Consider the following 13,492-nt stretch of genomic DNA (forward strand, 5'->3'; position numbering starts at 1 on the left):
CATTTCATGCCTGATCTGTTTAAGAAATAGTTCACCTAACACTACAGCTGCGTCCCAAATGGCACACTATACACTATGCACTCATGCACTATGTACTTATGTACTTACACACTCAACAGGATAGTACATGGATGTAGTGTCGTCCCAAATGGCACACAAATGTTTTTTTTGCTAAGCGCAAATTTCCCTAATGACGTTTGACAGTCGCCAAATCAGTGAAATAAACGACCGAATAATCAAATAATACCTGCCGTGGGTATAACCACATTCACCATTGGGAGGCGCTATATTCACTCTCGTAGGAGAAATTTGCTTTCAACATCCAAAATAAATAAAGTTATCCGACATGTGCGCCCGATAGCTCCGCCCCTTCCTCTATGTAAGCAAACCTGTGGTCGTTGAGTGCGTGAAGTGTCCATCAATCCACACTTCATTTTAGTGGCTGAATGAGTACATCATCCAGGTAATTAAAGTACACTTAACATATTTAGAGTTTTCAGTGTGAACACACTACTAACACTATTTAAACTACAAAATGGCATAAAATAGTGCAAAGGTATGCAATTTGAGACGCAGCTTACAGCTGCCAAGGCGGCCATTTTGTTTTTACTGTTTGCAATTTAAAAATTTTGCTGAAAAAGAAAAACAGACACACACATCTAAAATTCCCTGACTTGTACTAAATATGTGTACACTTCCTTCTAACTATTGTTATTTTAATAAAATAAAAAAAGAGTTATGATTATTTCTACATTTTAGTTGACTTCTACATTTCCCCATGACCAAAGAGCTTAGAATCACCAAGAGGCGACACTGAATGGTACATTCCACTACAACAGCAACGCCTAGCAACAGCCCTGTGTTTCCACCATTTTGGAGTGAAAGTGATCAGCGATCATCTATTGGACCTGATTGCTGGCAAGCAGCTGCTTTGTTTTTTTTTTTTTTGTTTTTTTTTGTGTGCATTAAAGCTGAAATACAACCTGCGAGATGGCAACGAGACACTCACAATCACAATCATCAGCACTTTTAATAGTTTGTTTTACAGATTTAATGTTTGTATTTTAACCACTTATTTTCTTGAAACTGTCACTATTAGGTGATATTACTCTTACAATGCAACATACATGCAACTAACCATCTTATGCCATCTATAATTCAAACATTAGACTTATTTCTGTTATAAAAACACATTGATCCACATCATAAGACATGTGCTAACCCCGTCGATGTAAATCAGATGTCACCAATCTTGTTCCCGGAGGGTCGGTGTCCTGCAGATTTTAGCTCCAACCCTAATCAAACACACCTGAACAAGCTAATTGGGGTCTTACTAGGTATACTTAAAACATCCAGGCAGGTGTGTTGAGACAAGTTGGAGCTAAACCATGCAGTGACACCGGCCCTCCAAGACCGAGATTGGTGAGCCCTGGTGTAAATGTTCATTTTACAATGCATTTATCCACTTTTGGAAATTTCAAAATAAAAGCCACCATTATACAGCATACAATGTAAAGCTAATCTGACTGTTTGTCTTACAGTCATATACACTGAGGATTGGCTTAGGGTGAGTAAATTCTGGAGTCATTTGAATTTTTGGGTGAACTATTGCTCGAAGAGTTTCTCTATTTGTGCGAGGTTACGATAGTTTGTATCCTTTTTTTCCAAAATGCTCTTAACATGAACACAGGCCTAGCATGCTACTTATAGTAAGACTCATTAGCTGCGTCCCAAATGGCACACTATACACTATGCACTCATGCACTATGTACTTATGCACTTACACACTCAACAGGATAGTATATGTATGTAGTGTTGTCCCAAATGGCACACTAATGTTTTTTTTACTAAGCGGAAATTTAAACCCTTTCCCTGATGACGTTTGACAGTTGCCAAATCAGTGAAATAAACAACCGAATTGTCAAATAATACCTGCCGTGAGTAATTCCGCATTCACCATCGGGAGGCGCTGTAATCACTCTCGTAGGAGAATTTTGCTTACACCATCCAAAATAAATAAAGTTATCCAACATGTGCGTCCGATAGCTCTGCCCCTTCCGCTACATAAGCAAACCTGCGGTCGTTGAGTGCGTGAAGTGTCCATCATTACACACTTCATTTTAGCGGATGAATGAGTGCATCATCCGGGTAATTAAAGTGCACTTAATGTTTTTAGATTTTTTAGTGTGAACACACTACTTACACTATTTACACTACAAAATGGCGCAGAATAGTGCATAAGTATGCGATTTGGGACGCAGCTACTGTCCATTCATCCTGTGTGTAATATACCTACCAGATGGGAAAGGTTGATAGAGTAGTATTTTTTCTTTTTCAATATGCAAATAATAGCAACCCAGCTTTCTCAATTTTGACATTTGACAATCTGACACATTTATTGTGTGCATAATAACTGATTTGTTAATCTGACTTCAAACTACAATTATTACTTTTCCCAAAATTGTCAAACAATTAAAGTGGTTATTTGCTATTTACTGCAAAAAAAAAAAAAAGTTTATGATTGAATAAATTCTAGAAATGTACTGTAATAATTACTAAGTTATAATTTTCTTTTATAATTTTCTTTTATTTAATTTAGAGATATGTTTGTCATATTTCCCAGCCCTAAAACTAACAAAATCTTCACAAAAACACAATGAGAGTATAATAATAATAGCTTATGTTTTCATTATTGTTTTCCATTAAATGCAATCGTAACTAAGTTTACAAAGTCAATTAGGTGGATAAACAATTAGGTGTATTCCCATGGTCTTTTATTATGTCAAAAATAGGGTACACAATATATATATATATATATATATATATATATATATATATATATATATATATATATATATATATATATATATATATATATATATTTGTACACTGTAAATTAATTTCACCACACAGACACACAGTATGAAAGGAATGCATTCGCATGTTGCATGTGCTAATTGATAGCTCCATGTTGAATTAAAATTAGTAGCGTGCATTGCTTTGTTCCCAGAATGTTTTCAGCTTCAAGCTCTAAACTGATAACCAAAACTCCCTGTAAATCTACCAGAAATGCAGCTGTAGATGTAAAAGCGCTGAGAGGACTTTGCTTTTCTACAGCTCTCAGAAGTCAGTCAGACCATGGGTGCAAATGGCTCAGAATCATTTAGCCTGATTTTCTCGAATCTCATTGCACTTAAAAGCTCTCATTGCTGGTCTTAAGCCTCTTTTAAACCCTGATGAAAGCTTGCCATTCTGCCAATGTTGAAAAATGGCAGCCTTTGAAGCGACAAAGACGCTTTTACCATCCGTAAATTAGAGGCGCAGTCAGTGTGCGATAAAGTCTAAAAACCATCTCCCTTTGATATGAAACAATGATGTCAGGTAAGACACGTCAGTGTGTGTCTAAAAAACACACACTGCTTTAAAGTACTTTAAGATCAAACAGCGATGCCGTAAATATTAAAGAACCAAATGGGATGTTTGGTAGAAAACTGCATTTTTTTTTTAGTAAACTGAATCTCTACAGTACATCACTTTGAGCTCGATCAGGGCTGTTGAGCTAAATAGAAAGGACACCACTTTATTAAGTACTGTTTAGGGCTCCCACACTATAGCTAATAAAAAAAAATAAGGGGCGGTCCAGTGGGTAGCGCTGCCACCTCACAGCAAAAAAGTCGCTTGTTTGAGCCTCAGCTGGGTCAGTTGCTATTTCTGTGTAGAGTTTGCATGTTCTCCCTGTGTTGTAGTCAGTTTTCTCCGGGTGCTCCGGCTTCCCCCACAAGTCCAAAGACAAACACTATAGGTGATTTGGGTAAACTAAAATTGTCTGTATAGTGTATGTGTGTGAATGAGCGTGTATGGGTGTTTCCCAGTGCTGGGTTGCAGCTGGAAGGGCCATTTGCTACGTAAAAACATTTGCTGTATAAGTTGGCAGTTCATTCCGCTGTGGCTACCCCAGATGAATAAAGGGACAAAGCCAAAAAGAAAATGAATGAATGATCAAATATCAGACACACATCTGATGCTAAGATGTACCTAAGATGTCTACCTTTTAAAAGAGTCTTTATGGTTGCCACAAATTTTTAATGCATTGAAATGCAGCCTTTGAAACAGAGCATATGTGTGTTTATTTGTGATTCCTCAGTAGTTTCAATTATTGACCTTGCTAACTTTGCTGCAAGACATGTTGAAAAGAGATGAGTGCAATCCAGGTGCAAATAAATGAGAGAAAACCATGACACTTACTCATGAGCTGCATACTGAGTAATGCAATCTAAAGAATTACCTTACATCTTATTCACATTTTATTTAACTCTTCTATTCTATTATGTGCAACAAAGTTGAATACATTTGAAGGACAGGGAATTTAATATTACTCATGGCATCTTGTACATGTCTAGGGCGTCAGAGTGACTTAAAGAAGCTCTTTTTATCAAAGCTAAACTTAGCTTCAATTGGTTATCAACAATAAACCTGTCATACAAACAACAAATTTGCATCAAACTTTTTTTTCTTAAAGCTGTTGACTTGCTTCAAAAGTGGAGTTTTAATTGTTGTAATAGTGGTGCTCTTCAAACAAAAGATGAACTTAGAGATGCAACGACTCCAAGAGGGTTTTTAGCAAACTAAAGCATGCTGATTAGCACACAAAAGCATGCTTAAACCCTCAAAAAGAAGATGCATCTTTTAATTCATCCACTTTAAATTTAATGAATTAGTGCCGCTACGGAAAAACACACGTCTCAACAAAAAAAAAAAAAAAAGAAAAACAACAACACCAAAGTCTGGGCTGAAAAGTGTAGACATCCAAAAACATCATTATTAAGACTATATTAGACACTTCAGACCTGTTAGAAACACACTTGAACCACCTCCTCCAGCTTTTGACTGAATTTCAGAGCAAGTACCTGATAATGCCACAGGCCTTCAGTTTTTGACCTCTTTTTTCGATGGGCTTTCTTTAGATGGTTCACCTTTGGCCAAACTATCATTCAGAACTGCCAACAAACCCTCCTCCAGACTCTCCCAAAAGACTTCATAGAAATCAATGGGAAGCCCATCAATTCTTGGTGCCCTGCCATTTTTCTAGCTTTGCAGTGGTGCGAGTGGCTCTTTTGAAGACAAAGAGCTTCAACAGACTCTTCAAGCACCTGGGTTAGCCATTATAAACTTGTTGCGTCAATAATGAGCCCTCGATATACTCACAAGCATACCGTTCCTCAATGAAACTGACAGCTCCGGCTCCAGTTCAATCTCCTAAAGTTTACACTCAAAATTGTGATAGTATAACCTCTAACATGTTTTGGTGCCTCTGAAAAAGTATTGATTACAAAACAGTTGCCTTGGCGGTTTACAAAAACTCCACTGAGTCTGCACCAAATGTGTTATTTTAAAACAAGTTGGGCATGTCTGGATTACTGTAGAGTCTCATTTCTCAAACTTTTACAAAGTGTGTACACGCTACAGCAAACAAGCTGTTTAACAATGTTTTTTTTTTTTTTTTTTGGTACACTAGCTGAAGATAGTCCAAAAAAAACAAAACTGTGCAAAACTTGTGGTGTTATGTTAAATCACCTTTTCCAAAAGCTAAGCTCCGCTCCTCGTCTAACACTTTGAAAGCTCTTTTCTATAAACCATCTATGACAACTAGTTTAAAAATGGCTGAGGCCTTGAAAAACATCTCCTTTTGCATTCTACAACTTTTACATATATTACGCAGCAACTATGACAAGCCGCCTGCTACAATATGAAAAACAAAAGCTCAGCATTTACTTGGCCACTTGCAGGTATGCACACACACACACACACACACAAAGCTCAGCTTTAATAAGCTTTTTTAAAAATAAGTTTGGAGAGGCTCCTATTTTTATACATTCACCATATTGTTAGTGGGTGAGACCCCCTTTTGTCTTCAGAACTGCCTTTATTTTTCTGTGGTACAGCAAGACACTGGAAACATTAGTCAGATAATAGTCCATATTGATATGACAGCATCACAAAGTTGCTGGAGATTTGTTAAATCTCCCATTTAATCATATAAAAAAGATGCTGTATTAGATTAATGTCTGGTCACTGTGTCATATGAGTATAGTGAACTTGTTTCAAGTAGCCAGTTTAAGATTAATTTAGTTTTATGACATGGTGTGTTATCTTGCTGGAAGTAGCCTTCACAGAATGAACACACTGGTTGCTGTAACTGTCCTTCCTTTGTAACCAACCTCCGTTAGGTTGTGGTGTTTATGGGTGTATTCACACCTGTCTCATTTGGTTCGATTGAATCAAACCCAAGCTGATTTCCCCCTTTGGTGTGGATCATTTGTGCAGGTGTGAATACAGCAATCACACTTTGGTGTGCACTGAACAAATGGACCGAAACCCACTTAATAAGGTGGTTTTGGTCCACTTCCAAAGATGTTTGTTTAAGGAGGAGGGCTACAGCTCTGCACAGTTTAACTTTTACCCAAATTAAACACACCCGATCAAACTAATTGAGTCCTTCAGGATTTGAAACCTACAAGTAAAGCTGTGGTCAAACTACAGTTTGAGCTTGTGAAATTCTGTCGTATGGCGCTGTGAAAAGGGACGGGAATAAACAAAATGATTAGACATAAAACATTTTTTAAAAAAGCGATTGCTCCATGTTTTACATTTCTGTCCAGAGAGGTCATGTTTTAACCCTCGATTGGTCTCACGTCAAGTGATGCAATTTCGCAGGTCAGAGTTCACCAAGCTTGAACTTTTCAATGCAGCGATCTGTGAAACTTGACGCACGAGCTTCCCTTTCCCGTCTGATGCATTCGAGTGCGTCAGAATGGATGTCTATGGGGAGAAAAGTCCAGTGTGACCGCAGCTTTAGTGTGTTGAAACATATGGAACTAAACTCTGCAGTGCTAGGGCCTTCAGGAACTGAGTATGACGCCTCTGGTTTAAGGTGTGAATATGATCCTACCTTGGTCCGATGCATTTGCAAAAAGCCCTACACCTTTGTGTTATCAGGATCCTATAGTTAGAGTTGTGCACATGTGGCATCTGCCGTTGCTAAGCAACTATTAGCCACGCTTGCCAATGTCTACAGCAATGTCTACAGCGCTAGCACAAATATACGTTTATTCATGGATAAATGGAAAATTAATTACAGTGTTTGGCTGTTCTTTACCTGTGAGGTATGTAGTCTATTGTTATAATTAAAATGTGTATAATACACATTTCACAACCAGCATTGCTCTTTTTTTATTTGCATGCCTGCATTGTAAATAATGAACCTATGCAAGCAGTAATGAGCAGGATGTAAACGGTCCCTCAGAGCTACAGGATTATGTCAATGGAGGCTAATAGTTACAAAGAAGATATCATGCCACAGAAGTGTAAGCATTTATGTTGAGTAAATGGCCAATAGGTACAATATGGTTTTGTTTATAATTTCTGAGTCACTTGCATAAATAGTATAACAATTTAATCACACAAAAAAAAGAAATAAAAATAAAAATAAATCAACAGTGTTTGAAATTGAAATGTGAATTGAAAACAATTGAAATGTGACTTTCCTTGTGTGAAAACACCCTCTAATTATTTTAGGTTTGTGACATGGCATGCAATCCTTCTAGAAGTAAACTTCACAAGACAAATACACTGGTAACTAATAAACGGATAGTGTCACCAAACCTCAGGTAGGCTGTGATCTTTAAATGATCCTCAGGTGGTAACAAGAAACTCAAAATGATGAATTCATGACAACATTACACCGCCAACAGCCTGAACCACTGACACAAGGCAAGACTCATCAATTTCTTCATATCTGCATGAAATCTGATATTACATATAAATGTTGCAACAGACATAAATACTCATCATACCAGGACATTGTTGGTGAGAGTGAGTTAAATGTACAGTAATTGTTAGTTTCTGCCAGGAGTGTGCTCTTCTGCTGATTTAGTGAATATCCTTTAATGTTAAATATGCTCTGTTTGGGGAGCTTGGTTGTAATGGGCTGTTATTGGAGTGATCAGCCCAGGCTCACTGCAAATGCATGACATCTTGTCTGCACATTTGCAAAATCTTAAATATGCTGTTTTGAGTATGTTTCAGAGAACATTTTACTTATGAAATGTCCACAAGAGTGCACTGTTTGTGGTACGCATCACCTACACTTAATCCCACCCTAAATAGACCACCTGCTACCAAAATTAAATGTGACACAAAAAAAAAAAAACTAGCAGAAGCATCTACAACCTTTTACCATGTTTTTATGTGGCTTTGAGTATTTTGTTGAACTATGTATCACAGAACTCATATCTGAACACTACGCATCACAAGTACAATGCTATATCATGTCAGCTATCAATCATGTCAGCTACGTTTAGACAGTATGATATGCAAAAAAATATTTGCTTACAAATCATGCTTTGAGGTCTGTATACAGTGTTGTGCAAAGAACTGCACAAAACAAGGCTTTCAGTTAAAACCAGTCTGACCGTTCTCCTCTGACCTCTCCTCCTCTGACATTAACAAGGCATTGTTGACACAGACCTGCTAGATATTCTTTCATTTCAAGACCTTACTGTACATGTGCATGGAAATTAGTTTCAAAAATACTTACCAACAACCATTCCACATTCCAAGTTATTTAAATAATGATTCTCTCCATTTTGATGCTCAGTTTGAATTACAGCACATCACCTTGACCATACCCTGATTATTAAATGCATTGATTTCCTCCCAAAGTGGAAAAAAAAATAAAAAAAATACAGTTTCTGCTCTTACAAGCAATGCAATGTGCACCTTCTGTAAAGCTGCTTTGGAACAATTATTTGTGAAATTGCTTAAATAAAGTTACAAACTATAAATTATAAAGGGGAGAGTGGGGCACAAAGTAGCACTGATTGGTGCAAATAATGAATAAAGTAATGGGGTTAGACAAACCACTTTTTATTATTATTTATAATTTTTTTTTTTACCAACAACACACAAGCCTCCCCTACAAATGAGCACTGATATAATCGATGTGTTAAGAAAATAGAAATACATTTGTGTTTATTTTTTGTCTTTTTTTTATTAAACAATTGTATTTGAAAGGCGACGCAGTGGTGGAGTAGGTAGTGCTGTTGCCTCACAGCAAAATGGTTGCTGGTTCGAGTCTCGGCTGGGTCAGTTGGCGTTTTGTGCGGAGTTTGCATGTTCTCCCTGCATTCGCATGGGTTTCCTCTGGTTCCTCCAGTTTTTCCCACAGCCCAAAAACATGCGCCATAGGTAAATTGGGTAAGCTAAATTGTCTGTAGTGTATGTGTGTGAATGAGTGTGAATGGATGTTTCCCAGTGATGGGTTGCGGCTATAAGGGTATCCGCTGTGTAAAAACGTGTTGGATAAGTTGCCGTTCATTCAATTGGCGACCCCAAATTAATAAAGGGACTAAGCCGAAAAGAAAATGGATGAATCAATGAATGAATAAATTGCATTTGTATTGCCTAAAATGAAATATTAACCAAACTTTTTCTCTTAAGTGTGATATATACTTGCATTCTAATGAAGCATTTTTGCAGAAGTAGATGAAGCTAATAGAAATGCAAAGGCCTGCAGCTAAACTTCCTGTGAGCAGAGATGGGTAAAAACTGTATTCTTATGCTTTTAAAGTTATGAAGATAATTCGTAGAAAAAGAGGATGTATGTATGGGTGCGGCCAAGAAGGACTGGAGAATGATTGACAAGTGACGAATTCCACTAAACTTCACCTGTTAATATCAGCTGTGTATAAAAGTTAGGAAATTGAAAATTGTTGCACACCTCCTGAATTGGTCATAGTAACTGGATCAGGGTAGTTCAGTTTTTAGTGTTTAAGTTCAGTTCAGTTTAGCTCAGTTCAGTATGGTTTGAAGTCATTACTGAGAGTCCAAACACTGAAGAGCAAATTCATCGATGAGTAGCTTTTCAGATCCTGAACCATGCAAACCAGTGGCGACAGCAGAGAGGGAAAAAAAAAAACTTCACCAATAGTAGAGTGAAGAAAGAAAACCTTGAGAGAACCAGACTCAGTTCGGCACGACCATTTTAATTTCTCCGCTGGCCAAACGTCTTGTGCAGAGCTGCAGTCTCAGCAGTGGATGAATGTAATTCTTGCATTGCATTGAGTATACCAGAATTCAGTGAATCGTATTATTCATTTGTATCCAATAAATCACTAACTGTAAATTACTTCATGACCGATTCCAACAATTGCCAAAAGTGTCAGGAGTAAAAATGTAAATCAGTTTCTAAAATACTCACCAACAACTGTGCCACAATTAAAGTCACTTAAATAATTGTTTTCTCCATTTTGAAGCTCAGATCGAACTTCAGTGCATAACTTTGACCACATCGAGTTCCTCCAATGTGATCAGCTGTTTGCATATTTGCATTGAGCACATCAAAAGGTGTACCTAATAAAGTGGCCAGTAAAGATAAACATAATTGTTGGTAATTTAGCTCATTCTTTTATAATATTTTATCGCTCTACATGGGTTATCCAACAGGTGTTCTCTACCTGTTACATTTTATACTCACTTGAGGAGAAGGAATACAAAAAAACACACATTTAAACTCCCAAAAGAACACACTTGTTCATGTGTGCATGCATCAATCTAATAGCCTGCTGAGACAAATACCCTTTTCTAAATATAAAGCTATGCTATCATAGCAACATTAGTGCCAGAGAGGGACAACCTGCTGTGTGCTTCATTTAATGGCTCACAGAACCAGCTCTTAATTAGCTTTGTGCAACTGATAGAAATAGACCGGTCAGAGCGGGAAAGCGTTATACTTGATGATATTATACTAATACTTATTTGAATAGCGGAATAACTCAGGCTTGCGTTTTGATGATATTTGATGAAATGCACCGCCTCACTTCTTCAAATCCGTGGAATAAAGTTCTGAGGCGCATTTGTGACGTCCCTCTTCTGAAAAATTGAACAAGACATCTGTGAGTGTTCTATTAATATGCTGGCCAATTGTACCTGCCAACTAAAGCATATCGAATAATCAAACCGAAATGGACCCTTATCGCACCTGTGGCATTGTGGGTAATGAAACAGCACAAGCCAACTGTGCATGCATGTTTATGAGCATGCATGTCTCACCAGATGTTGTCTCAATTATAGGATCCATACAGAGAAGTGAGCTAATTGAGCAAAGAAGAAAGAAAAAGCAGACAGGGATACAAAGTGTAAGAGTCTTATAACTAATCGCTTCCGACATGAAGATATTTTAATATCACCAAAAAGTAATAACTTGCTTAATTTGCATCTAAATTGGAGGGTAATTGTTTGTGAGGCTTCATTTTCCAATACGCATACAAGAATGGTGTCATCTGCGACACACACACACTGATAAATGCATGTGGTTTGCATCTGTGCGTACGGGGTTACAGAAATGCGTACCGAATAATTTGAAACGCAATATGGGAATTATTTTTTATTTTTCACACCAAGTGCTTTCATGTAATTACCTTAAAGAGATTAATTAATACTATCCCAGTCGCTCACACATGTAATCGTGATCAAAACACAATCCTCATAATCTACTGCAACCGTCAAGGGACTATCCAAATAAATTTGCATGCTGTGGGAAAGCACATATTTGAGAGAATGTATTTGATGGAAAATTATTAGATTCAAATAATTACGCTGGGCATGACTGTCGATAACTAGATTTGCACTGCGAGGCAGACAACAAATCAAACAGTATTTTAATTTGCGACTTTTTATGCAGCAGAATGTTCTCGCTTAAAGGTCAAGCGTAATCTGTTTGTTTGAGCAATCTGATTGTGCTTAATGGAATAATAATATAGACAATAATATACATTTGGTGTGTAACTGCATGTTTGTTCAACCAATTGAGGATTGGAGAATGTAAAACTTTGAAAACAATCAGAATAAACTGGGTGTGTTTAAGAAATAGCTAAAATTAATAAAGTGAAATGAAGCATGGATGAAGGTGATGTGACCTACACTACTGTTAAAAATGTTGGTATTTTTTAAAATACATAAACACTTAGGACCCTATCATACACCCAGCGCAATAAGGCGCAAGATGTGTTTGCAGCAATGTGTCGCTACTCTCAGACAAGCACAACTTTTTTGGGTGTGCCGGTCTAGAAAAGAGGTGTGGCACGTTGTTGTTCTGAGGAACTAAAATAGACAGCTTTTCTTTATATCGAAATAAAATAGATTTTCTTTACATCAAAAAAAAAAAAAAAAAAAAAGCTGTCAATTTTAAAATACAATAAATATACAAAAGCCTACAATATTTTTTCATGTACTGTTTCCTATGTATTTTTAATCAAGTAAATGCAACTATGGTAAAGATATTGTATTAGACCATTGCTATGTTAGAATCACTGAACTAGAGATTTTTGATTGAATTAGTTTTTAATTCATCTTAAATTTATTTATAGGGCTGAACAATATATTGTTTTGGCATCGATATCGCAATGTGTATCCACAATAGTCACATTGCAGGATTAGACTATTTATTGAACATTTCAAGATAAAGATATTATTAAATATTATTAATATATTATTGTATAAGATTATTTATATAATGACTATCATGTTAGTTTAAGGATGATTGTTATTTTTTTTTCTATGTAAATACTCCTCAGAAAACCATAAAACACTGTTTATTTACGTTTTATTTTTACTCTGTTATATTTAAATATGCTGGTGATTTATGACATTTTATGCATTCTTCGTGGACAACCGGACACAGCCATTTGAATCATTTTGGCTAAAGACTTGCGGTCTCATTCACTTTTATAAATTTTTAGATGTTAAAAACAGCTTGTTTTGCAGCTTAATGTTGCAAACTGATATTTGCTTATTGTCATATATATATATATATATATATATATATATATATATATATATATATATATATATATATATATATATATATATATATATATATATATTTTTTTTTTTTTTATTTATTTTTTTTTTTGTGTGTGTGTGTGTGTGTGTATAGTCATGCAAGCACTTTATTGTAGAGCAAATAGTTTGACCGTTTTCTGCCATTTATTATTCCTAGTCATTTCTCCCATAGGCAGCTGAATCGGAAGTTTCAAAACAATTGCAAAATAGAGCGCACTTCCGCAATGAATAATAAAGTCAATACAAATGCACTGCATAGAAAAAGACATAATCACTTCAGTCAATCAATCATCAATAGAGTATTTCAGGCAAAATCTTGCAGTCCTCGAAGTAGATGTATTTTTGTAAATTGTATTTTTGTGTGTTAGGTGTCCTTTTTTTGGGAGGTAGGGGTCAGTTTTTATATCTATATAAGTTGTTTATTTATTTTTATTTGATTCTATACGTTTACCTTTATCTTAGTTATAAACTTAATGAATTAAGTATGTTTACTTGTTAACTAGCCCAAATAAAGGTTGTTTTATTTATAAAATTTATTTTTTGTTCTCAGGTAACATTTGTTATTTGGATGAGCTTGGTGAAAAAATTCAGA

General features: G+C 36.1%; 1 long non-coding RNA gene across 1 annotated transcript; it reads left to right on the top strand.

Moving 5' to 3' along the window:
• Window positions 1-958: 958 nt before the first annotated feature.
• On the top strand, window positions 959-4,772 carry LOC147841831 (uncharacterized). Its single transcript, XR_015503108.1, has 2 exons — window positions 959-2,540; window positions 2,930-4,772. It is a non-coding gene; the product is annotated as an uncharacterized LOC147841831 (long non-coding RNA).
• Window positions 4,773-13,492: the final 8,720 nt, after the last annotated feature.

The sequence above is a fragment of the Danio rerio genome, chromosome 11 (assembly GCF_052040795.2).
Source record: "Danio rerio strain M-AB ecotype USA chromosome 11, GRCz13ab, whole genome shotgun sequence".
Classification (NCBI taxonomy): domain Eukaryota; kingdom Metazoa; phylum Chordata; class Actinopteri; order Cypriniformes; family Danionidae; genus Danio; species Danio rerio.